The 23,849-nt window shown below is 34.6% G+C and overlaps 1 pseudogene across 1 annotated transcript in view; it reads right to left on the reverse strand.

Annotated features, from left to right (window-relative positions):
- Positions 1–712: 712 nt before the first annotated feature.
- LOC143254408 (NACHT and WD repeat domain-containing protein 2-like) overlaps positions 713–23,849 on the reverse strand; it is a 178,468-nt pseudogene continuing 155,331 nt past the window's right edge. Inside the window, exons 17-25 of the transcript XR_013030185.1 lie at positions 18,386–18,573; positions 17,735–18,078; positions 15,395–15,572; positions 11,753–11,943; positions 8,169–8,362; positions 6,549–6,711; positions 4,194–4,392; positions 3,507–3,743; positions 713–1,665 (exon numbers count right to left, since the gene is read on the reverse strand). The product of XR_013030185.1 is annotated as an NACHT and WD repeat domain-containing protein 2-like (transcript). The remainder of the gene's footprint in view (positions 1,666–3,506; positions 3,744–4,193; positions 4,393–6,548; positions 6,712–8,168; positions 8,363–11,752; positions 11,944–15,394; positions 15,573–17,734; positions 18,079–18,385; positions 18,574–23,849) is intronic.

A 23,849-nucleotide genomic window follows, 5' to 3' on the forward strand; every position in this document is an offset into this window, starting at 1 on the left:
TCTTTGATGTGTGAACTGAGCCAAACTTTGTGCCATTATTGTCATTCGGCAATAAAACATTATTCTAGTAAAACAAACGTTTTGTTCTAAACCACTGAGCATCTAATTGGTAAAGCATATTGAAGGCAGCTTCATTCAACGAGAAAGAAAACAATAAACTTTATCAACACACGACTACCGAGAAAAGTACGACGTAACATGCAAGAAATAGTTACGACAGTAGAAGAACATTATAAAAACAGAGTTAAAAATTCAACAGAAATCGCATACCTGTCCTCAGCGGCTTACAATCGACATTATCCATCTTCATAGCGTGTAAGAAATTGGGAAGAGCATATAAAAGAAAATCGTATCTGCGAAGTACAAGAGAAAGAAGGCTTCGAAGTTCAAGCCATAATGGTGTTGCTGATCGAATGTTTTTGTTCTTTCACAATGGGTTATCAGCACTATACGATCGCTTCAATGAAGAACGACATCGTTTCTTGTAATTCACTGGCTGATTTTTACTGGCTCAAAGCCAAACGATTTTATTTTTTCCAGAGAGTGCTTCTAGTGGAATGATAATAAGTTGTATTATATTTTCGTCTGTCAGACGAAGAAGCCGTACATCAAATCTTGCAATATTAAAAGAATGCTTCATAAAGAATGAATGCCAATTCTTTTTTTAGTTTCGATAATTATTTTAAGATTCTGATTGTGCTTTTTGCCAGAAATTATGTTCGTGTTTTATGATATAGGAATAAGAAATACATGAACGTTTCACTTATCAGTAATAAACTATCATTGTTGTCTATTTTTCTGGTTATGGTAAATGCTAGTAAATCCTTCAGTTCATTATACTGAGGAAGCTAAATCTTCGAGCTGCTTTATAATAGCGTAATTAGCTCATAGTAAGTGTACTATTAAGAATAACATAAGAAACACCACTCAAATAAGCCTACAGCTATTACTACTTATAAATATAACATCACTTTTAGTGCATAAGACTTGCTGCAAGACGATGGTTGAACACATTAAGAAACAAAAGCCATTATTAATGATTTGGTGTATTTACCTTTCAGTAAAGACAAACACGCAAGAGACACGCGCGATCGGTTTACTATTTGTTTTCAGTTCATTATGAGATAGAACACACACTAGAGTCTTTGATAGTTGTAACACGTTTTGATTCAGTTTCGTCTGCAGTAGTCTCGTTTTCTTCTAAACTCTCCGCCCGGCTGAGACTAGGAAATTCTTTTGCTAACCTTGCTACCGGAGAACGAGGAAACAGCTCTCCTTTGCCATCTGCCTTCGGATGTTGAGGAGACATAAGAGGAGATTGAGGTTGTTGAGTAAATTCTGGAAAGCAGGCGAACATACTCTGTTGCTTTTTCAGCACTTTGTGTTTGGGGAGTTTGGACTTTGACTGGATACTTCCTCCATCCGATATGGCAGTGATTCGAGTTGTCAGCCGACTTCCAACTGAGCCATCCCACACCGTGCCACTCAAATGCAAGGCTTCCCTAGAACCGAAAGGCGAAGGAACTCGCTTGAAATCTTCTAGGCTGGCTCCAGTTTCATGTTTTGGGCAACGAAGGTCCCAGTAGAAAGAGTCAAAAGACTGCTCACGTTTTAAATTTCCTCGAAGTAAAACTCGCTTTGGAAGAACACCTCTTAACGTCTGGCCTAGAAGTAAATTGACAAAAACTGTAGTTCGATTTACTGCGTGACTAACAGTTTAATAAATTAATCAAATAACTGTTTTTTTTTTGTTGTTTTTTTTAATTTCGCGCAAAGCTACTCGAGGGCTATCTGCGATAGCTGTCCCTAAATTAGCAGTGTAAGACTAAATGGAAGGCAGCTAGTCATCACCACCCATCGCCAACTCTTGGGCTACTATTTTACCAACGAATAGTGGGATTGACAGTCACATTATAACGCCCCCACGGCTGAAAGGGCGAGTATGTTTGATGTCATCAAATAACTAAGACGAAAAATGTTATATTGGAGGCTAGTGTGTGTTTCAGTGACAACTTTTAATGTAAATAAATGACCATTTTACTTACATGTATAAAAAAAAACTTAAAGTTGGCCCGGCATACTCAGATGGTTAAGGGGCCTGACTCGTAATCTGAGAGTCTCGAGTTCGAATCCCAGTCACACCAAATATGCTCGTCCTTTCAGCCGTGAGGGCGTTATAATTTTTCGGTCAATCCTACCATTCGTTGGTAAAAGAATAGCCCAACAGTTTGTGGTGGGTGGTTATAACTATCTGCCTTTCTTCTACCCTTACAATGATAATTTAAGGACTGTTAGCGCAGATAGTCCTCGTTTAGCTTTGCACAAAATTTAAAACAAAGAAACAAAAAAAAAAAAAAACACGTTAGTTTACGTTATAAACACCAAAACCACGTTAGTTTACATTATAAACACACAAAAAGTAATTTTCGATGATTCATTGTAGTTTTACTTGGTTATTTACCCACATGTAATAACTAAATTTTTAAAAGCCATCTTCATTCTATATTTTCCCAGAGAAACTTTACAATTGCTGATATTCAAGCAATTATTATTCCTACCACCACTCAACAAAACGTTGTTTTTTTTTGTATTTTTTTTTCCTTATTCAAAATGTTGTCAATAGTTACGGTTTATCTAGGGATGTGAGAGGTTTGATGGGGTATAGTGAATACACAACGAAAGTCAAAATCACAGCCAGCACTTCTTTTAGGTTTTGGTGAAAAGTTAATCAATATCATAGCGAAAGCAGACATTTTCTAAATATGTAAATTGATTAGAAAATGTAAGTACATCCACAGATATTCTTACAGCATGAAAAGTCTAGTCTTATAACTCTAAACTTCAAGATTTATGTCTTAGAAGACTGAAAGGATCCCTATTACTGCAATACATATTTTATTTAAAGTGATGATAATTATAATACAATAATTATTTCCTTCCAGACTCGTTATTTGGGAAAGTCTTACATTTTGCGTTTAGATAGAAATTCATTAGGCCTAACTGATATCTTATTTAAAAACAAAACCGATTATTCTGTTAAAGCTGCTAAAATATAAACAAATTCCTTCTTCGAGAATTATTTTCTCGTGCTTTTAATTTTCTTTATCAAATTTACTGGTCAGTATTTTCACATTATATTCCTATCATGAAGTTATGAGCTATAAATTACTCAGACGCCACCTATTAAACACTAAAGAATTTATAATTACATGGTAGATGAAGGGGGATAATTTTACTAAAATTAAAAAAAAAAAAAACAGAGTCAGAAACGCACTCCATAAAGCAAAATAAATATTTTTATTTCTTGTTTGACTTTTGAACTGTTTAAAACTAACACAAACTACACATTTAAACTGATAATATATTACTAAAATCTACCTTTAAGTTATTTGAATCTAAGCCTGATAATTAAAGACCTTTTTTTTTTAGCTCAGACTATACTTTTTAGGTAAAAATAACAGTTACAATCATAATTATTTTTAAATAAATAGTTATATTATTTATACCTGAAAGTTTGCATTCGTCGTTCACAGGCGTTCCCGGAGGAATATCTAATTTAATTCCTTTTCCTGGGTTGTTGTGAAGACGAATTATTGGAACTAAGTTGTTATTGGCTAACTGTACAACAATATGAGCTACACGAAGGGATGTTGCCATAGAAACCATTGTCAAATGTAAATCTAACATAGCTATCCGTTGACCAGTTTGTGTGTACCATAGTTGAAAAGTGTTGTCGTCAGAACCTAAAATATTTCCGAGAAACTATCTTTTAGTAACATATATCCATAGATTAGCAAAGAAAGCAGTATATAGGATTAAAAAAATTGAAGCGACTCGCTTCTTTCAAAGTCAAATATAAACTGAAGTTTCAGAACTACAAGAGAATTCCTATAATTATTTAACATTAAATACTAAACTATTTATCAAAATGGAAAAAGGTACGTATGCAAGTCATAGTTTTCAGAATTTGAAAACAACAATTCGATGAATTCTGTAATTCGTGGCTTGCTCAAGTAATTTTTCTTCGGCTATTCAAAAGAACAACAAAAAATAAAAACAAAATAAAACTGGTTAATCTATAATTGCTGATGTTATTAGGAACACTCGAAATGAAAATTAAGTATTAATAAATGAGATGGGTAAAACACTAGCTTGGTTACGAATTTGTTCTTGAACGATAAAGCGCCACCTACCGGAAATTGTGACGCTTCCTTCTAGCGTGAGCTGTACAGTTTTAACCGTTTCTTTGTGACCTCTCAAGGTAAAGCTGTCATCACCAGTGGTCATGTCCCACACAATGAGGTTATGATCCATGGAACCCGATACTACCAGAGAGGGGCTAAAAGGTGCTACTGCTACGCACGTAACAGGACCTTCGTGACCTACTAAAACCTGAGATCGAAGTAACTCCATTAGTTACGCATTCTCATAAAAATCACGTCCTTCAGTTATACTAACTTTTCAAATTATGTATTTTTACTTCACATCTGCCGTTAAATAAAAATACAAGTTATAGAATTGAAAATGATAATTCAGAAGTTATGGAAACATTACCGTACGGAAGCCCAACAAAAACGTTACGTTGTAGTTTGAGTACACAAAATACGAGTGACGTGACACAAGTTAGGAAGAAAAATTTACGAAGTGGAAAACTTGTGCCGAAAGTTAATGAAACAAATTTATGCGCTATCAAACTTTAATTACAAGTGGTAGTTAGTTTGACTGTACGTATTTCACTGAAATAAGCCCATTCGTTTGTACGTGCAGTTTCAACAGTATTGATAAATTAAGGAATTTTGTTTGTTTAAAACGTACATTTTTATATTAGTTTTATACTATTTTTATATTGTATATAAAATATAATTATAACTTCATATTATTTTTTATATTTTGTATTAAAACTTATGACAAATGTTCGTGTATATGATTAATGAGCGTCCTTTAAATTATTTTAACTTTAGTGTTAGTGTTACAGAGCTATTGTTCACATATAAAGTCTCAATATTTAATATAGTTGTTGTTGTTGTTGTTTTGAATTAAGCACAAAGCTACACAATGGGCTATCTGTGCTCTGCCCATCACGGGTGTCGAAACCCGGATTTTAGTGTTGTAAGTCCGCAGACATGACGCTGAGCCACTGAGGGGCATTTAAAAGAGAAAGGAGAGAAGGAATTGGACTCCCCAAGTGGCACAGCGGTATGTCTGCGGACTTACAACTCTAGAAACCGGGTTTCGATACCCATGTAGAGCAGAGCACAGATAGCTCATTGTTTAGCTTTGTGCTCAATTATAAATAAATAGAGATTAGAAATACGTTCACCTTTTAACAACCAATTTAATTAAAAATTATCATCGGTATTTACCCAGACTACATTTATTTATGTTGACTGACGAACAGAAACTAATTTCTAAGCATCTTAAAAACTGCACCACTGTAATAAGTTCTCAAAGCTAAAGGGCACAATCTTGTTTTTACAATTTGTGGAGACAGAAAGGCTCTGTAGGTATTTTTGTAGTGTCATAGTCTAAAATCCAATAATAATAATTAAACTTACCATTTTTATATTTTTTTCATGTTGCTTTCTAAGAATATATTTCTTTATTACAACCTTTAATGGTGAATGCATATAATATACACAAACCCAGCCTCAGCAGAAATAAATATTCCATGAACTTTTTTCCTCTGATTGCGTTACTAATATAGTGTGGTATTAGAATACTTCTGATTGCGTTACTAATATAGTGTGGTATTAGAATACTTCTGATTGCGTTACTAATATAGTGTGGTATTAGAATACTTCTGATTGCGTTACTAATATAGTGTGGTATTAGAATACTTCTGATTGCGTTACTAATATAGTGTGGTATTAGAATACTTCTGATTGCGTTACTAATATAGTGTGGTATTAGAATACTTCTGATTGCGTTACTAATATAGTGTGGTATTAGAATACTTCTGATTGCGTTACTAATATAGTGTGGTATTAGAAATTTACATGTTATATTAAATTATTATATTAGAATATATGCAAATTCAAATTCAATAAATGAAAGGGAAGGTTTGGTAGCAGCGTCGTTTTAAATATGCTTTTCTTAAGCTAAATAATCCATGATATTACAGAATTTCAAAGGGTAAACAGTAATGGTACCATTAGTTACATTTGTCGGTATTTACCTTACAGCCTTCAAGATATGATATTTTTTGTCAACTTCTGAAACTTCGTCGAAACTCACGGATTTATAATTTTTAATTATCTGTTTACGTTATAAAAGTTCTCAGATCTTCTGAATAATATGGTTAATTGCTTCATTAAATTATTTGTTGTATTGTTTCAGAAATTGTAAGTGTAACTTGAGTACATGTTGCCTTACCTGTAAGTGTGTACATGTTTTCTGAGTTTTCCAGTAGCCACCTCCTTTTAGCACATCTAACTTGAGCGACATAGTTTTCTGTATCTGTAAGTGTGACTTGAGAACTCATTGGTTTACGACACGTTTTATGGCTAGCGACATATCTGTAAGTGTGACTTGAGTACACACTGGCTTACCTGAGTAAGTTTTCCGGTAGCCACCTCCCATACTTTTAGTGACATATCTTGAGAGCCTGTGATAACGGTCTTGCAGTCATATGTGACAACATAACAGAGAATTGCGTCACTGTGAGTGACTGATTTCTCAGAGTCTGCATCCAGTAGTGACCAGAATCGAACACTTAAGTAAAAAAAGAACTGTTATCTAGAACATAAGCAACATCTGTTAAATACATAGTTTCAACATCAACTACGCTAAATTTTCACTGAATCTCTGTATACAAGCCGTTTTTCATCATTTATTTGACTAACTATGTTCAGACTAATTAAAATTCAAAGTTTTTAATTTTCATTTAAACACTAACCAGCTTGATTAGAGAAACCTTATAAGGTGTAATAATAAACAACTTTCTACAGACCACTTACAAGAAAACTCTGGTATTTTTAGGGTTAATAGACAAATACTTTGTTTATCCCTAACGTTTGTGTCACTTGTTAGTTAACCACCGAGTTTCGAATGACACTATCAGCATTTCATTCACTGTTTTTGCGCCAAATTGCTCGTGAATCCACCTTTTATTGATTGCTGGATTTATTCTGTATTTTTCATAGAAAATAAATTATTGTAGCCAATGCTTATTGTTATTATTAAATATTTACATTGAGTGTTGTAACAGATAAAAGCAGCGGCGAACAGTGTACAAGCAACTCGATAAGTTGATGGTTAAATTATATAAACCTAACACAATATATGAAGAAATCTGGAAGATATACCAAAATATTATATCCTATTTCTTCCTACATGTGCACTTATACGACATTTTTCAATCATTAATGCGCTGCAAAAAACAATTCCTTTCTGCAGAGGTGAGGACATTGATATATCACGTAAAACAGCGAATAACAAACTCTAAACGTGTAATACATGAATAATTTATAGAGAGTAAAAAGTGAAAAATCGAAACTATTGGCAGATTAAACTATCCTACCTCTGCATGCTATGTTCATTCACAAAAGTAAGAAACAACCTTTTACATCATACATCATCAAGAAACAATCTAAACACGACATGAAATGTCTTTTAACACCATATAAAATTAAGGAATAACTTGTAACTACGAAATTAAAAATACAACCTGTAACATGATATGAAATCACAAAATAACTCGTAACATGGTATCAAATTAAGAAACAATCTATAATATGATATCAAATTAAGAAACAACCTGTAACATGATATGAGATTAAGCTGCAACCTATAACATGATATTAAATTAAGAAACAGTTTGTAACAATATATCAAATTAAGAAACAACCTGTAACATGATATGAGATTAAGCTGCAACCTATAACATGATATTAGATTAAGAAACAGTTTGTAAAAATATATCAAATTAAGAAACAACCTGTAACATGATATGAGATTAAGCTGCAACCTATAACATGATATTAGATTAAGAAACAGTTTGTAAAAATATATCAAATTAAGAAACAACCTGTAACAAGAAAGAAACACAAATAACGCGTACATTTTACCATATTCTATATCAAATATTACGATTGCTCTTTGTAGTTCTATATTTACGTTAGTTTTACAGTTAGGCACACGAATAGGACTTCATCGCTAATAAATATTACCTATTATCATTTTTACCACCTATTGCGAAGACAGTATTTGCATGCAGCGACATCTGATGGACCGTACGTGAGTAGACAAGAAACTGATTACCATTGTCAGCTTGCCAGAGTCGGTAATTACCCTGTACGTCTGCCGAAAGTATGCGACGGCTGTTTGACGTCACGGAAACACAAGCTATTCTACTTTGATGTTCCTGAAAATATCGAACTTATCTTTAGTAAATGGTAATAATTAATCCAGAACATATTACGTCCATGAAAGATTAATATGACATTTTCAGTACAAATTAATATAATTGTCTTTAACGTAATTTAAACCAGTACATTTGATACAGTGTTTATAATGAACAAATAAAGCTGTTTTTAAAAGATTTGTTTGGTCGTCAAGCTACTTGTTTGTATGATAGGCTTAAAGGTCTGCCTTTAGGTACTAAAGTATACTCGTATTGGTTGATTTTGGTCGTTTAGTCTTTAAAGTACTTCCGATGTAAATTTAAGCTAATACATGAGTGTCATCACGAGATTATAAAGAAGTTTTGGCTTTGACGTCACACGTTTCGTTCTTTTTAAGTTTTTATTTTCTGACGTCAAAACTTACGTTCTGTGTTCGAAATCAAAATTGACCACATTACAAAGATTAAAATAATAGTGCTCCTGGTGTTGTTTGTTTTGAATTTCGCGCAGAGCTACTCGAGGGCTATCTGCGCTAGCCGTCTCTAATTTAGGAGTGTAAAACTAGAGGGAAGACAGCTAGTCATCATCACCCACCGCCAACTCTTAGGATGCTCTTTTACCAACGAATAGTGGGATTGACCATCACATACAACACCCCAACGGCTGAAAGGACGAGTATGTTTGGTGTAACGGGGATTCGAACCCGCGATCCTCGGTTTACAAGTCGAGTGCCTGGCCATGCCGGGCCTACTCCTCCTGAACGTATATCTTTTAATTCCATCGATGTCCAAAGTTTTCCAGTCGTTACTGATAAATGTCTTGTTTGTTGGAAGCCAAGGATGTATGCCCATCTTTACATCATGAGATAGATCGGATCGCCGAAAATAGAAGAGGCACTTCCCACGTACAAACGAGTTCTGAAGCGAACCTTGTTAGAAATTTAAATACCAACATTTACAATTTACTTCAAACACCCTGCTTAATTCACTTTTAAAGCTTAACGCCAAAAATAAATGACGTACTAGAAACCAAAGGAAGAAGAGTAAAGCTTCACTTGCAACTTTATATTTGCCTGAAAAAAAAAAAAAAGAGAGTCATATTTCTGTTTGGTCCTCGACGTCTTTTCCCAAACATTTTAGCGAATACTTGAAGCAATAGAAAGCTATAAAGATTACCATAACTGATAAATACTCTTCAAGATCAAATGCTCTAGAATGTGGTTGAATGCAGTTCGGAAAGTTTTTACAAATTCTGTACTTTTTTTACGTGAAGGTCAATAGGTGGAGACACTTTTTTCCCGAGTTTGTCTTAGCTTCGACTGCCTGAAAGACAAAAACTTTGCTTTCTGGAAAGGTTAAATCACTCAAAATGCCCTCGAGGACTTTGTAAAATGGAACTTAATCGACGTTAGGACTAACATTCGTATCTTATGGCGCAGTTAACTTTGAAATTTTCTGGCTTTTTATTAAAAACTGAACTAACACATGATATGGAAAAAAAAACAAATCTAAAAATAAATTGCAAGGGTTTGCGCGACAATGAAGGATATTTATTTTTGAAATATTTAAATTTAGAAGATTCTGAAGAGATAAGCGTTGTTGGTTTTCCTTTTTCTAAAATAAAAAATTATTTTCCAAAAAGCTGGTCAAGTTATGAGGAATGCTTAACAGACAAAATAAACCTGTTTCATTTCACTTTGGTACTCTGAAATCTAGTATTTTATTCAGGGAATACAACGGCAAACATGATAATCGTAGTAAATATTAAAGCCATGAAATATCAGATCCAAGTTAAATACATACAGTTAGATAGAAAACTTAGGGAAATGCGAAAATCTCTATATATACCAGTATCATTGTAGCTTCCATAACCAAGTAAAATATTATCACGGTACAGATATGATTACAAAGACTAGGAACAGATTATCTGTAAAATGAACAGACCATAACCACGATGTATATCAGTATTATAGTAATTTCCAGACATGTTTTATGTATATTTAATATGTATTTTGAGATCTACTATTCATTATATAACTTTAGACATAGTTCATGAAATGTAGATGATTGATATAGTATCAGTTTTGTTGTTTCTTTCTTTTTTCTTAAAGCCTGTGCACTATTAGAGCGTTTAGTTCCATAAATATAAAGATGAGAAACAATATAAGAAATATGGGTTGCGTGCCGGGATGCGTGTGGAAGGTCCAAGGTTCGAGCCTGCGATATTTTGCTGAACACGATCAGCAATTTCAGCTATAAAAATGAAATTCAATGGAAGTATTCTGTTAAGAGCAGTCTTTGAGGCGGTGGATGCTCCGCTGTGGTCAACAATTTTTAATTAGAGATGGTCTACGACCGAAACCTAGGTTTTATTACTTGGTTGTTTCATCAATGTGGGTCCGGCATGGCCATGTGTGTTAAGGCGTTCGACTCGTAATCCGAAGGTCGTGGGTTTGAATCCCGGTCGCACCAAACATGCCCGCCCTTTCAGCCGTAGGGGCGTCACAATGTTACGGTCAATCCCACTATTCGTCGGTAAAAGAGTAGCCCAAGAGTTGGCGGTGGGTGGTGATGACTAGTTGCCTTCCCTCTAGTCTTACACTGTTAAATTATGGACGGCTAGCGCAGATAGCCCTCGTGTAGCTTTGCACGAAATTCAAAACAAACCAAACCAAACAAACAATCGTCAATGTGTCAAGTGAAGTGTCGTTCGAATTACAAATATTAAATATTAACAATAAAATAAATCTGGCTTACACTTATAAATCGCGATAATTAAAATAAGTATATAAAAACGTCTATTTTAACTCTTTTAATCATAAAATAAATTATTCGATATTCCAATTAGATTTGTAGGTAAAAAACTGTCAAACAAGCTAGAGTATCGTCCCTGGGAAGGACATTATATACAGTAAATTTAAGACTAAAGAAAGGTTATATTAAGACATGAAAAAGTACTTCCCTTATATGTAATTATAAAAAAAAAACGCAAAATGTAAAACCGCAAGTTCGTATGTATCTCCCCATGAACCCAGTGAACATCCATACCAAATTTGGTGAAGATTCGTTTAGAGTGGATGATATGCTGGTTAAAAAAAAAAAAAAAGGAGAAACGAAAAATATAAAATTGAAAAACCGAGTGAAATAATATAAAATTGAAAATTGGACCGAGTGAACTATACTATAATAAAATTGAAAATTGGACCGAGTGAACTATACTATACTAGATTTGATAAAGGTCCATCCGCAGAAGTTAAACTGTGGTAAAAATCGCAAAATGCAAAACTGAAAACTTCTATATACCCCCGATAGAACTAATAAATCTTCATACCAATTTTGGTAAAGATCCACCCACAAAGTGCAAAGTATTTACAGTACTATTATATTTATACAGATTTATATAGCCCTAACCTTGAATGTAGACACAATAAGCCCGAGGGTTAAGCCCCAGACACGGAGGGTCATGTCTTCTGACCCCGAGACAACAAAAAGGCCATTAGGTGCAAAGGATAAACATGTGATAGAAGCTGCGTGTCCTTGGAGTGTGGTGTGAGTTTCCCCTGAAGAAAGTTGCCACACTTTTACGCAGTGATCTTTAGAACCTAAATAATAAAACGTAAAAGTTCTGAACATTAATCGATATTTCAAAGAAAAAAAAAACTGAAAATATTTTACATCATCAATTGGAAAAATAATAATTATTTTCGTTACAAAATGCAGTAATAATTGACAGGATACTTGGAATATTTTCTACAATTTGCTAGGAAACCTCTTGTACACGTTACTAGCCATTGGTGCATTAAATAAGTATTTTAAACAGTCTAGCTTCAGTATCATATCATGGTTTGGTTTATGAGATTTTACAGGTTAGTTGTATCTACTTGAGTTCAAAGAATCGAAAAATTGTAAAGACGGTAATGTTAAGGAACAGCAAGTTTCATAATGATTAAGAAATAACAATATGGTGAAACTGTCACACACAAACTAGGCCAGTGTCATGTGTGTAGAACCTTAAAAACATGGTAATACAGAACGGTAAAGTATTAACTATTGAAAAAACATCATGTACTGACATCATTCGACAATGCCTGACATATTCCACAAAACTATTAGATATCGTTATGCCTGTGTTTTGAAAATAAACATATAATTAATATTACGTGTGCAAGTGAAAAAGATAAAATATCGAACACGGCGTTGTAGCAAAAAATATACGAAATTGAATAGTGCTACACGAATGTGTTAGAAAACAGGGAACTGCCACTGAAACGGTCTCTTATGAGTTAAATTCCGAAACACGGTGTTATTATAAGAAACGTAGTGACGTCATACTAATGTGTTAGAAAACAAAACGATACTTTAGCAACAAATCCTCAAAAAATCGACAACAATAGCGTTTTACATTTAATGAAGTATTTTAATTATAGTGTTTACATAATAAATCGACTCCATAACAGCGTTATAAATCAGGACGTTACCAAGTGCCTTAATAAGAGTGTTTACAAAAACTGTCGTTAGGTGTATATGTATTTAAAATAAACCGATGCCATAGTACTGCGATTAAAACGTATTTGTATTTTAAAATGAAAAAAAAAAATTATAGGTGCAATACTAGCATATTACGACCCCTAGATGGCTCAGCGGTAAGCATGAGAGTTTATAACGCTAAATTTCAGTGTTCAATCCCTACGGTAGGTACAGCGCAAATAACCCATTCTAAGCTTTGCGCTGAACAAAACATCAGTGTTATTGTTTTGCCCATTGTACATCTGAATATTACAGGATAAACGGTTTTACAGGGGACATTTTTCACTTTTTAGGGAGATATTTTTTCCAAGAGTAGCATATAAGACAAATAAAAATGTTGGGAATTTAAAAACCTGCGAACAAATATAATACAAAAGTAAGGGAACAAGGTTAGAGAATATGTAGACATTATTTACTCACACTGAAAATACCTATTTTGACTCCATGCTGTTACCTAGAATTACGTTTGGTGAAGTCAAAATAGAGATTTGTAATTTTAGTAAATAATATCTACAGTATTTCCAGTTTTATTTCCTTACATTTGCGATCCCCAATTGCAGGTTTTTAAATCTCCATTTTTTATTTATCTTTTGTAGGCTTAACAATAGACATAGAACTACTTGATATAATAGCTAACTTTATACGTTGTAATGATAATAAACATAGCTAGTAGCTAATTGATATGGCTCATGATGATTTACTGTAGCTATTGACTACTTGATCGCATTAGTTTAAGATGCATAATGTTAGGCTACAGCTGGAGATTTGTTTGAGAATATAGTAAGCATTTATAAGTTCCGTGTAACTACATTATCTATATATAATACATATCTATGAGTAAATATGTACCTAGATAACGACATAACCCCTACTACGTGAGTATAAAGTTTTACTGGTTGAAAAGCAGCCTTGGCAAATATAATATCACTTTAATAAATACTTCGAGTCTTTTAAAGCAAGTATTCTACAAATGTGTGCGTAATAAGATTTAAAATATGTGTGTAATGATTTTCTAGCATTTTTTCCCTTCCGTACATAATATAGGGTCTGGCTTCCTAAAGGCACAGATTGTATAGCGCACACAGTATTGAGTATTTACAAGTTACAGTCTATTATTGACTGGTAATCGCTGTTTCATCTTGTACTTAGCTTTCTAAAAGAACGTCAGATATTTGTAAGAAAGCAATCTTTAATGATTAATGCTAACATCGTTTACAGTAGAATCATTATGTATTTTAGCTCATGGAAAATGTAGAAGAAACAAATCACTTTTCAATAGCCATACGATCTTCAAGGTACCTGATTTAGAATTCTACAAAAAGTATGGATACAATATACCAAACAATTTTTGTTATAGGCTGGCAAGAAAATAATAATAATTACAAACAGACTCTTTTAAGCGGATTTTCTTTTCATTGTAAGTCTAACATGCGTGATTTTTGTATGTGAACAGCAGTAGCAATCAATAGTAAATGTTTTGTTTCTTTCTTTGCGATAAAGCTCAAAGTTACAAAAGGTTATTTGTACAAAAAGTTTTGTGTTGTTTGAGATGAATCTTTACTGTTTAAGGCGCTTTTGTAAGGTTTTGTGCAGTTCGTTGCGAACTCAATGACGAACCTCTGTTGAGGTGCATGATAGTAAAATTTTAAAATTATTGAGTGACTTCAATTTCGGTCATATGAAGCTTTTATTTAAAAATCAGTGTTATATTATTTATGTGAAATAACGATTAAATATGTTTCAAAATAACAAGGGGTTTTAAAAATTACAGGGTGAAGTGAGTCATAATGAGAGATTTGACAATAAGTTCAATCAACTAACAGTGTTTCAAAGTTGACGTAACTTGGGTTTAGTTTCTCATGTAAAATTTAAAGTATGTAAAACAGTTATAAAGAGTGTGACTTTCGACGGTTAAAATTATTATTTTAGTTAGCTTAACTACTGAGGCTTTACTGAGGTCATCAGGCCAACACAAACTACCACACATTACAGCGTTACGGTAACACTTATCTCTGATATCTGTGGAGAGAAAAGTAACATTAGATTGGAATTAGGTTGTCTTTGAGAAATCTCTCCCTGCATTGGTTGACGTGGGTTAAGCAGGCAACACAAAATTAATAAAGTTTTGTTTAAGGAGTTGGATTTTTCTTTTTGTGATTGATGTTTTAAAATTGTGTTTAAAAGTTGTTAATTAGGAGCATTATTTTTGATTCAGAACATTCAGGGTTCAAAACATGTAAAAAAATTTAAACCTTAATTCATAAGAAAAGAGTGTGTGTTTATCTTACAGCAAAACCACAACGAACTATTTGCTATGTGCACTGAGGGGGGAATCGAACCCCCGATTTTAGCGTTGTAAATCCAAAGACTTACCGCTGTCCCAGTGAAGAACCATAGGAGAAGAACTGGTGAACACAACATTATTCTAGATACACAGAGGGAGGAACTAATCCAGACAGAACTATAGAAGACATTCAGTTTACATCTAGACAGATGTTTTAAAGAAATTAAAAAACAAATACACACCTGAGGCAGCAAAGCTACCGTCACGTGATACAGCTATACACGTTACCAGGTCTCTGTGATTGTCAACTTTTCGCGTCTTTGCACGCTGGTGATAGCCTTCGTTCCTCTTGGAGAAGAAATTCCACACCAGTATTTTATTTCCTCCAGCACTTATGAGAAAAGTGTCATTTTCTTGTGTCTGAAAACGTATTCCGCTGACATTACTATTCTTCACACCAGAATAAGTAAGGAAATTAAAAGTTTTTTTGAAGACACGACTGATGATCTGATATTGAAAATAAGACAAAAGATTATTACATCCGCCACTGAAGGCAGACGGAGGTTATGTTTTCATAACGATGAATATGTGTGTGTGTGTGTTCGTTTATTATTCAGTAACATTTCTCGAAAACAAATAAATTGATTTCAACGAAAGTTTGTAAATATTTGGACTATGATTCAATATAGAAGTTATTAATTTTTGGAGGGTCTAAGTCAAAGGTCAAGGTTACAGCAAGGTCACGAAAAATCCAAAAAATCTCTATATCTTAACATATGAGACGATTTTTTCATACTATTTTTGTTACTTAAATTATTTAGAGATGTTCGGATTTCGATGTAACTTGGTGGACATATGTGGAATATTCCTTCTCGTTGTGCTTCAGAAATGGTCTGCATTTATTGACAACGACAGACGTGGGGATATATCTTGTATTTTTTTAGGACAAAACATGATTAACGGTCCTTGCACGAAATACGAGCTCAAATGATTGTGCCTCTAGTTTCTAGAGCTCTGCTGAGTGTCTCTATAGTTCCTAAGACTCGTCTGAGTGTTCCTGTAGTTCTTACCTCATGCATCCCTATACTCATAAGAGTAAAATAAGAAATAACACGTTTATAGAACTAAAGAAAATATACTCTTGATTTGACACTAGCTCAGGTTGAAGTGATTAAGTTTTGAAGTTTTAGAGAAATATAGAATGCGAGAAAGAATTGGCCAGTTTTTAATAAAACTACAATATTAACAAAGATCTGGTTGTTGACCATATAATCTGGTTCGACACAACATGAACATTCTAAGTTTGCTCGTGCAGAAATATCTGGAAACACAAAACTATTCAGTTTTAGTGCCAGCCTTTTAACTGTATAAAACGATAAATCATGGTAGCTTTGTATTGTATAAAATTTACACATAATTATCTAATCCAGCATGAACGGATTCGAGGACTAGTGAGACTTTGAAACAAAGTGATAAAATAAACAGTACGAAACTATGTCAGGCCAACGTAGTTCGAACTCTTCAATTTGAAACAAGAATAGTTTAAATTATTGAAGTTAAAAGTAACGTATTTTACCCTGATTCATTTGCAAGTAACTTAATACAAAGTTATTCGAAAGTATCACATTCTGAAGTGTTCATAATTTTCGAAGTTTTGGTTATAGACATTAATAATTGAAGCTTTTACTTTTGAACTAAGCCTAATGTCTTCTAGAAGTAAATATTGAAACTTTTTAAAATAATGTATTGAGAAACTTTCCGGAGACTTTCGTTTTTAAAATAATGTATTGAGAAACTTTCCGGAGACTTTCGTTTTTAAAATAATGTATTGAGCTTTTCGTTTTAAAAAATTATTGAGAAACGTCCGAGACTTTCGTTTTTAAAATAATGTATTGAGAAACTTTCCGAAGACAGACAAGCTTTCGTTTTTAAAAATTATTGAGAAACGTCCTTTTTAAAACTTACTTACAAAAAACATTATAGAAATAGCCAAACTTTCGTTTTTTTCAACTTACTGAGAAACGTATCAGAAATAAATATTAAAAGTTTTACTCTTGTAAATCATGTATTGAGAGATAAACGAGGAACAGATACTGAAAAGGTTTCTTTTTTTTTTTAACCACACATTAAGAAATGTCTTGAAGAAAGCTGCTAAAACTTTTTCAACGTAACGAAAATCTTATTCCAAGTTTAGTGGGAACGTAATAAGAATAGATAATTCATAGATTTTATAATAGCCCCAACCAGTGTAATAAATAACTAACACATACATTCAAGTTCATTCACGTACGATATACATAACGTATTTTATTAGGGGAAATACAACTGATACTTTGTATAATGAGGAACAACTAATTATTGGGAAACTTGAAACTGAGACTAAGCAACTCAGAACTAATACCGCCATGTTTTCCAACCAGAAAGGTCAAAGTGTAAACTACAGTGGCAGGCAGCAGATAACTTGATGGATCAAAATTCACGAATCACACATATTGTCAGCTTTCAATTCTTCAATGAATTTTCAACCTCGTTTACTGCAAACAGATTATAACTTATTGAGACAAAATAAATTCCTGACTAACCTGAAGACTATTAACAGCATCCGAATGTCCTCCAAGAGTCTGAAGCAATTTAGCTGAATGAATATGGTAAACATAACTTTTGCCATCATGGCATCCTACAACGCAGCGACAGTTATCTTTGGCAAAACAAAGGCTGGTTACCGTACCAGAATGGCCTTGCAAGCAGTGGACGTCCGAACCAGTCGTCAGAGACCGAACGTGTACTGTGTTGTCCTCACAAGCCAATAGAAGAAAGGTTGAGTCGTGAGAAAGTCCCATATAACAGATAGAAGCAGACAAGGCAATGGTATTAAGTAGATTAAAGTCTTCAAGACACCAGACGCACGCTGTACAATCAGATGAGCCTTGAAAACAGAGAGCACAGTTGTTTTTTTGTAATACTTGTCTTCTATTATAACTAATTATGTTTGGATTTAAATTATGACGAACAAGAACAGATTGCCACGCACCAGAACTAACAGTCAGGAACCACTACTCAGTTAATGCACTTGGAAAAGATAAAATCAACACGCGATTGTATAGAGATAGATGTGACTTATAGAGAAGGTTTATATGTTATAAATCTTTTATAAAGATTTTATATATCTTTTTATATTTAAAACCATTCAATATGACTTCAATATTTCGAGAGATTACCAAAATATATTTTACCTGTCACAAATATGTCGTCTCCGCTGTTCACAGCCACGCAGTTAATTACACCTCGATGGTTTTCTAACCGCTGCACCACATGACCAGAGTCCAGACGAGCAGCAATTACAACTCCGACTTCTGAGCCACTTAAAATGTAGGTTTCTGAGTTTGTCGTTGTAACGCACAGAACTCCAGCTATATGGTGACTACCATGAAAAATAAGAAAAAAAAACTGTTATACGATATTAGTGACAAAATTTGTCAAAGACAGGACCATGAAGTTTTCTTGTTTGTGATGACCACATTATTCTGTAGTATAATGAATTTTGAAACATATTTTACACTAACTTTTGTAAAAGAAATCTTTACTTTGTTGTAAAATAGAACGTTTTAAAGCATGATATAAGTTCGTTTACCTCTAAAGATACAGGTGTTTGTAACTCGTAGAACTACAGTGGATTGGTTTGGTTTGTATGAATTTTGTGTAAAGCTACAACAGAGCTATTTGCACTAGCCGCCCCTAATTTAGCAGTGTACGACTAGAGGGAAGGCAGCTAGTCATTATCACCCACCGCCAACTCTTGGGCTGCTCTTTTTACAACGAATAGTGGGATTGACTGCACATTATAACGCCCCCACGGCTGAAAGGGCGAATACGTTTGGTGTGAATGGACTGCCTTAACCACCTGGCCATGCTGGGCCAACTACAGTGGACAAAACACACACTTCATTATGCCATCGAGCTGGAAAGATAGCAGTTACTAACTGAAAGTATATAAATGTGGACAACAGTAACATCAAGCACTTTTTAGAAACATTGTAAAATTAAACAGTACCTGTGACAGTACCTGATATTTCTACTGATAACACTTAGAGCTTCCTGCGATAGCACTCATACGACAGACAGAGCTTAGAAATGTATTTAAAAGTTTCCATTGGGAGGTGCACAAATTAATCTTTTCCTAGCAAGGAGAGGAAGTGACGAAATACTTCGTATCTATGTTTCCTGTCCTACACCATTCGAGATTAGTTCTTTTTTCACATTCATGCTTTTTCCAGTGGCTCGATACGGGCATCTCAGCAAAAATTAACCACACACACCCCTTCCATTTTGTGCTTGAATCACTTAAAGCCAAATGCTAAATTTGTATTTTCAGTACTGGACTAAGCCTTAATTTCGCGAATGGGGTGAAGAGAAACAACAGTTTTTGAAAACTCCAGGTTGTCCTCTCGAGCCCCTTCGTGCTTATAAGATTATTAACACCTAAATACTTACCAACTCAGCTGTCGTTGTTGTTACTAAGGGTTTCCTATGACGGTACCTGAGTTTTTTTTTTCTACACAACACTTAGTTTACAGGGGCAATATTCATGACGATACTTAATAGTTTCACTTAACGATATATACTATTCTAACCGATTAGGGTTTCACATGACGATACTTAATAGTTTCACTTGACGATATATACTATTCTAACCGATTAGGGTTTCACATGACGATACTTAATAGTTTCACTTGACGATATATACTATACTAACCGATCAGGGTTTCATATGACGGTACTTGAGATTTCTTGTGACAGCACTTACAAGTTCGCGTAGTAGCAATTAATGTTTCTTATGACGATACTTTGAATTTACTGTGATATTAATTAGGGTTTTTTAAGTGACCTGGAGCGATACTTATATATATATCTATACGATTTGATTTTCTTGTTGATAAATATTTATAACGATGAATCATATTAAAAATACCCAAGCGGTGATACGCCATAATGTAACATTTTTCAGTTATATCGAATTATTTCTACATATTATTTAAAGCAGTGGTTCTTAACCTGGGTTCAATCGAACCCCAGGGGTTTGGTGAATCAGTCTCAGGAGTTCGGCGGAGGTTCGTTCCGTTCACCCCACTCGTATACTTCGTGACGTCATGCTCTACTTGGCTGTGGCTGATCACGTCACATCACTTGGCCTTAATTTCTGTGCTGCAGGGAACTTCGTGCGCTTAGCAGTCGACTTGTGGCTGTAGTAATTGTGCGTCATTTGTGATTTTTCTTCCTAATCTTTTAATCCCTTCATACTAACTATGTTGAGTAAAACCAGAAAGTGATCTGACAAATACGTACAATATGGATTTACGTGTATAACGGAACATAATGGGAGTCAGCATCCTCAATGCAGGATTTGCAATGCCAAGTTGAGCAATTCTAGTCTAGCACCGGCAAAACTAAGAGAACACTCCCTAAAGCTGCATGGAGATGGGAAATACAAGAACACAACGCTTGCTGAATTCAAGGTAAAGAGAGCCAGGTTTGATGAAAAAGGCTACTTTGCCTGTTCTCTGCTTTGTACCCATCGACAAACCGATCCTCACAGCATCATACAAAGTTGCGTACTTGATCGCAAAACAGGGCAAACCACACACCATTAGTGAAGCACTCGTAAAACCGGCTGCATTTAGGATGGCGCATATCATGCTGGGAAAAGCTGCTGAAAATAAGTTATCCTCCTTCAAATGACACCATCAGCAGCAGAATAGATGACATGAGCGATGACATCTTGGTTCAGGTAGTTGTAGATCTGATTTCAAGCCCAGCAAAATTCAACCTTCAACTCGACGAGACCACCGACGTTTCCAGTCTAAGCCAGCTTGTTGTATTCGTGCGCTATGTGAAGAACGACGAGATAAAAGAAGATTTTTTATTTTGTAAGCCTCTTACAACAACAACTAAGGCAGTCGACGTGAAGAAACTTGTGGATGACTTCTTCAGAGACAACGATCTTTCGTGGGATATGGGAGCTCCAGTCATGCCGGGACGAAACTCTGGTTTTGGTGCGCTGGTGAAAGCCGATGCACCACACATCATTGTAACACAGTGTTCTACACAGGCATGCGTTGGCAACAAAAACCTTGCCTTAAAAACTGGCAGAAGTATTAAAAATTGTAGTGGAATGTGTAAACTTTGTGCGAAAGAGTGCCTTGAGGCACTGCATCTTCAAAAAGCTGTGTAATGAAATGAGCTCTAAATTCGAGGTCCTTTTGTTCCATTCTAACGCTCGGTGGTTATCCAGGGGAAAGGTGCTGAATCATGTTTTTTGCCATGCGTGTATAATTAGCCCTGTTTTTGCGAGAGCACTCACATTGTCATGCAGATTGCTTCGAAAAATCTGAGTTCATCCTCATTTTGGCGTACATGGCCGATATCTTCAATGTTCTCAATCAACAGATGCAGGGCGGTGGAGTCAACATCATCGAAGCGGAAGAAAACCTGAAGGCTTTTCAAAAAAAAGCTAACGTTATGGAAACGACGAACAGAGAATGATAACTTCGCAAACTTTCCCCTGCTGGAAGACTGTGTAAGTAAGACCAAAGATGTGTCTGAAATCGGAGATATTTCTGTACCCGGGGAATTGAAGCAAGCAATTGCCATGCACTTAGATGAGCTCGCAAAGTCTCTCGACGGATACTTCCCCACCAGAGAGTCATATCCAGCATGGGTGAGACAGCCGTTCACGTTTAGTGTTGCGACATCAGATGTCAATAATGAATACCTCGACGAAATCATTGAACTTCAGCAGAACCAGGTTCAACAGCAACTTTTCAGAACAACAACGCTTTCAACGTTTTGGTGTCACCAAATCGTAGCGTACCCTCTTATTGCTAAGAAAGCCCTTGAGATACTCATACTGTTTGTTACAACGTATCTTTACGAGCAATCTTTTTCGAAGATGGTAGACATAAAAACGAAGAAAAGGAACAGACTTTGTTGCGAAAATGATATGAGAGTGGCACTTGTCAAGGTGAAGCCGCGCATTTCTAAACTTGTCTCTGAAAGGCAACAGCAAAAGTCACATTGATTTGCAGTAAATATTCATTGAGTTATGTTTTTGTGTGAAATTCATGTTTTTGTTGGTTTTGTTCTTTGAACACAGTAATATTGTGTGCAACTGATGCATGGTTCATTTTGTGCACTTATAAAATATCTACTTATGTTTTGAATCTGAAAAAAATCATATTTTACTTTTCCAGTTACGAAGGGTTCAGTAAATGCAAGTACGAAACTTCCGGGGTTCAGTACCTCCAACAAGGTTAAGAACCACCGATTTAAAGTAAAGTCAAAGAACGATTCAAGTCATTAAGAACGTAATAAGCAATAGATTTAATGATAAAATTAAATACAAAATATCTCATAGATAAAAACAATGATAAGTTTTATTAATATAAATAAACTTTCACAACTTCACTATAATGTAGAGTGTAAACAACAGCAGTGGTTATGAAGAAACCTGAACTAGCTAATGTAGTGTAAACAACAGCAGTGGTTATGAAGAAACCTGAACTAGCTAATGTAGTGTAAACAACAGCAGTGGTTATGAAGAAACCTGAACTAGCTAATGTAGTGTAAACAACAGCAGTGGTAATGGGGAAAACTGAACGAAGTAATGTAGTGTAAACAACAGCAGTAGTAATGGGGAAAACTGAACGAAGTAATGTAGTGTAAACAGCAGTGGTAATGGGGAAAACTGAACGAAGTAATGTAGTGTAAACAACAGCAGTGGTAATGGGGAAATCTGAAGTACGTAACGTAGTGTAAACAACAGCAGTTGTAATGGGGAAATCTGAAGTACGTAATGTAGTGTAAACAACAGCAGTGTTAATAGAGAAACCTGAACTAGCTAATGTAGTGTAAACAACAGTTGTGGTAGTGGGGAACCTGAACTTGGTAATGTAGTGTAAATAACAGCAGTGGTAATGGGGAAAACTGAACTAGGTAACGTAGTGTAAACAACAGTAGTAGTAATGGAGGAAAGAAATAGAATTACAGTTATAACAAGAATAACTGTCGGAAGCAAAATGCGCTTGCGCGTGTTGTTTGTGTGTGTGAGCGCGCGCAAAAGTAGTGTAGCGAATTAGGTTCTTTAGAAATGCATCCACCGAAAGCAAGGAGAAACTAAAAACATTGAGGAGTATTTTCTCCCGGAAAATTATCACGATTAGAACGGCAATGTGCACCAGTGAGGACAAGAAAGGTTGAAAGTAGGCTTACTTGTAAACCTAATTTAAGATAAAAAAAATTAAAATAAAATGCCATTAACGTTGAACATGAAATTACTTATTTTAGTATATTTATCGTATCTTTACCTCCAGCTACCACAGTTATTTCATACTAACTGTAAAACGTAGTTTGACATTTTCTTGGTGCTAATATGTTGTTTGAAATACGTGGTTTATGTTTTACGTTCATATTAACTAACCCACGCGGTACTGAGTATTTAACCCTATCATTTTATAGCGTTTACCTGCTTGTAGAGAGTTTCTATTTTGGAACAAAAGTCAAACTGGGGATATCTCAAAACTTATAGGAGAAAAAAGTGGGTTTTGGTCCCCAAATTTGACGACTTTAACTACAAAATAATAAACAAGACAAACTAACCGATGTTGGTCCAGAAACATTAAGGATAACTGAAACATAAACATT

This window comes from Tachypleus tridentatus, chromosome 6 (genome assembly GCF_004210375.1).
Source record: "Tachypleus tridentatus isolate NWPU-2018 chromosome 6, ASM421037v1, whole genome shotgun sequence".
In the NCBI taxonomy this organism is placed as follows: domain Eukaryota; kingdom Metazoa; phylum Arthropoda; class Merostomata; order Xiphosura; family Limulidae; genus Tachypleus; species Tachypleus tridentatus.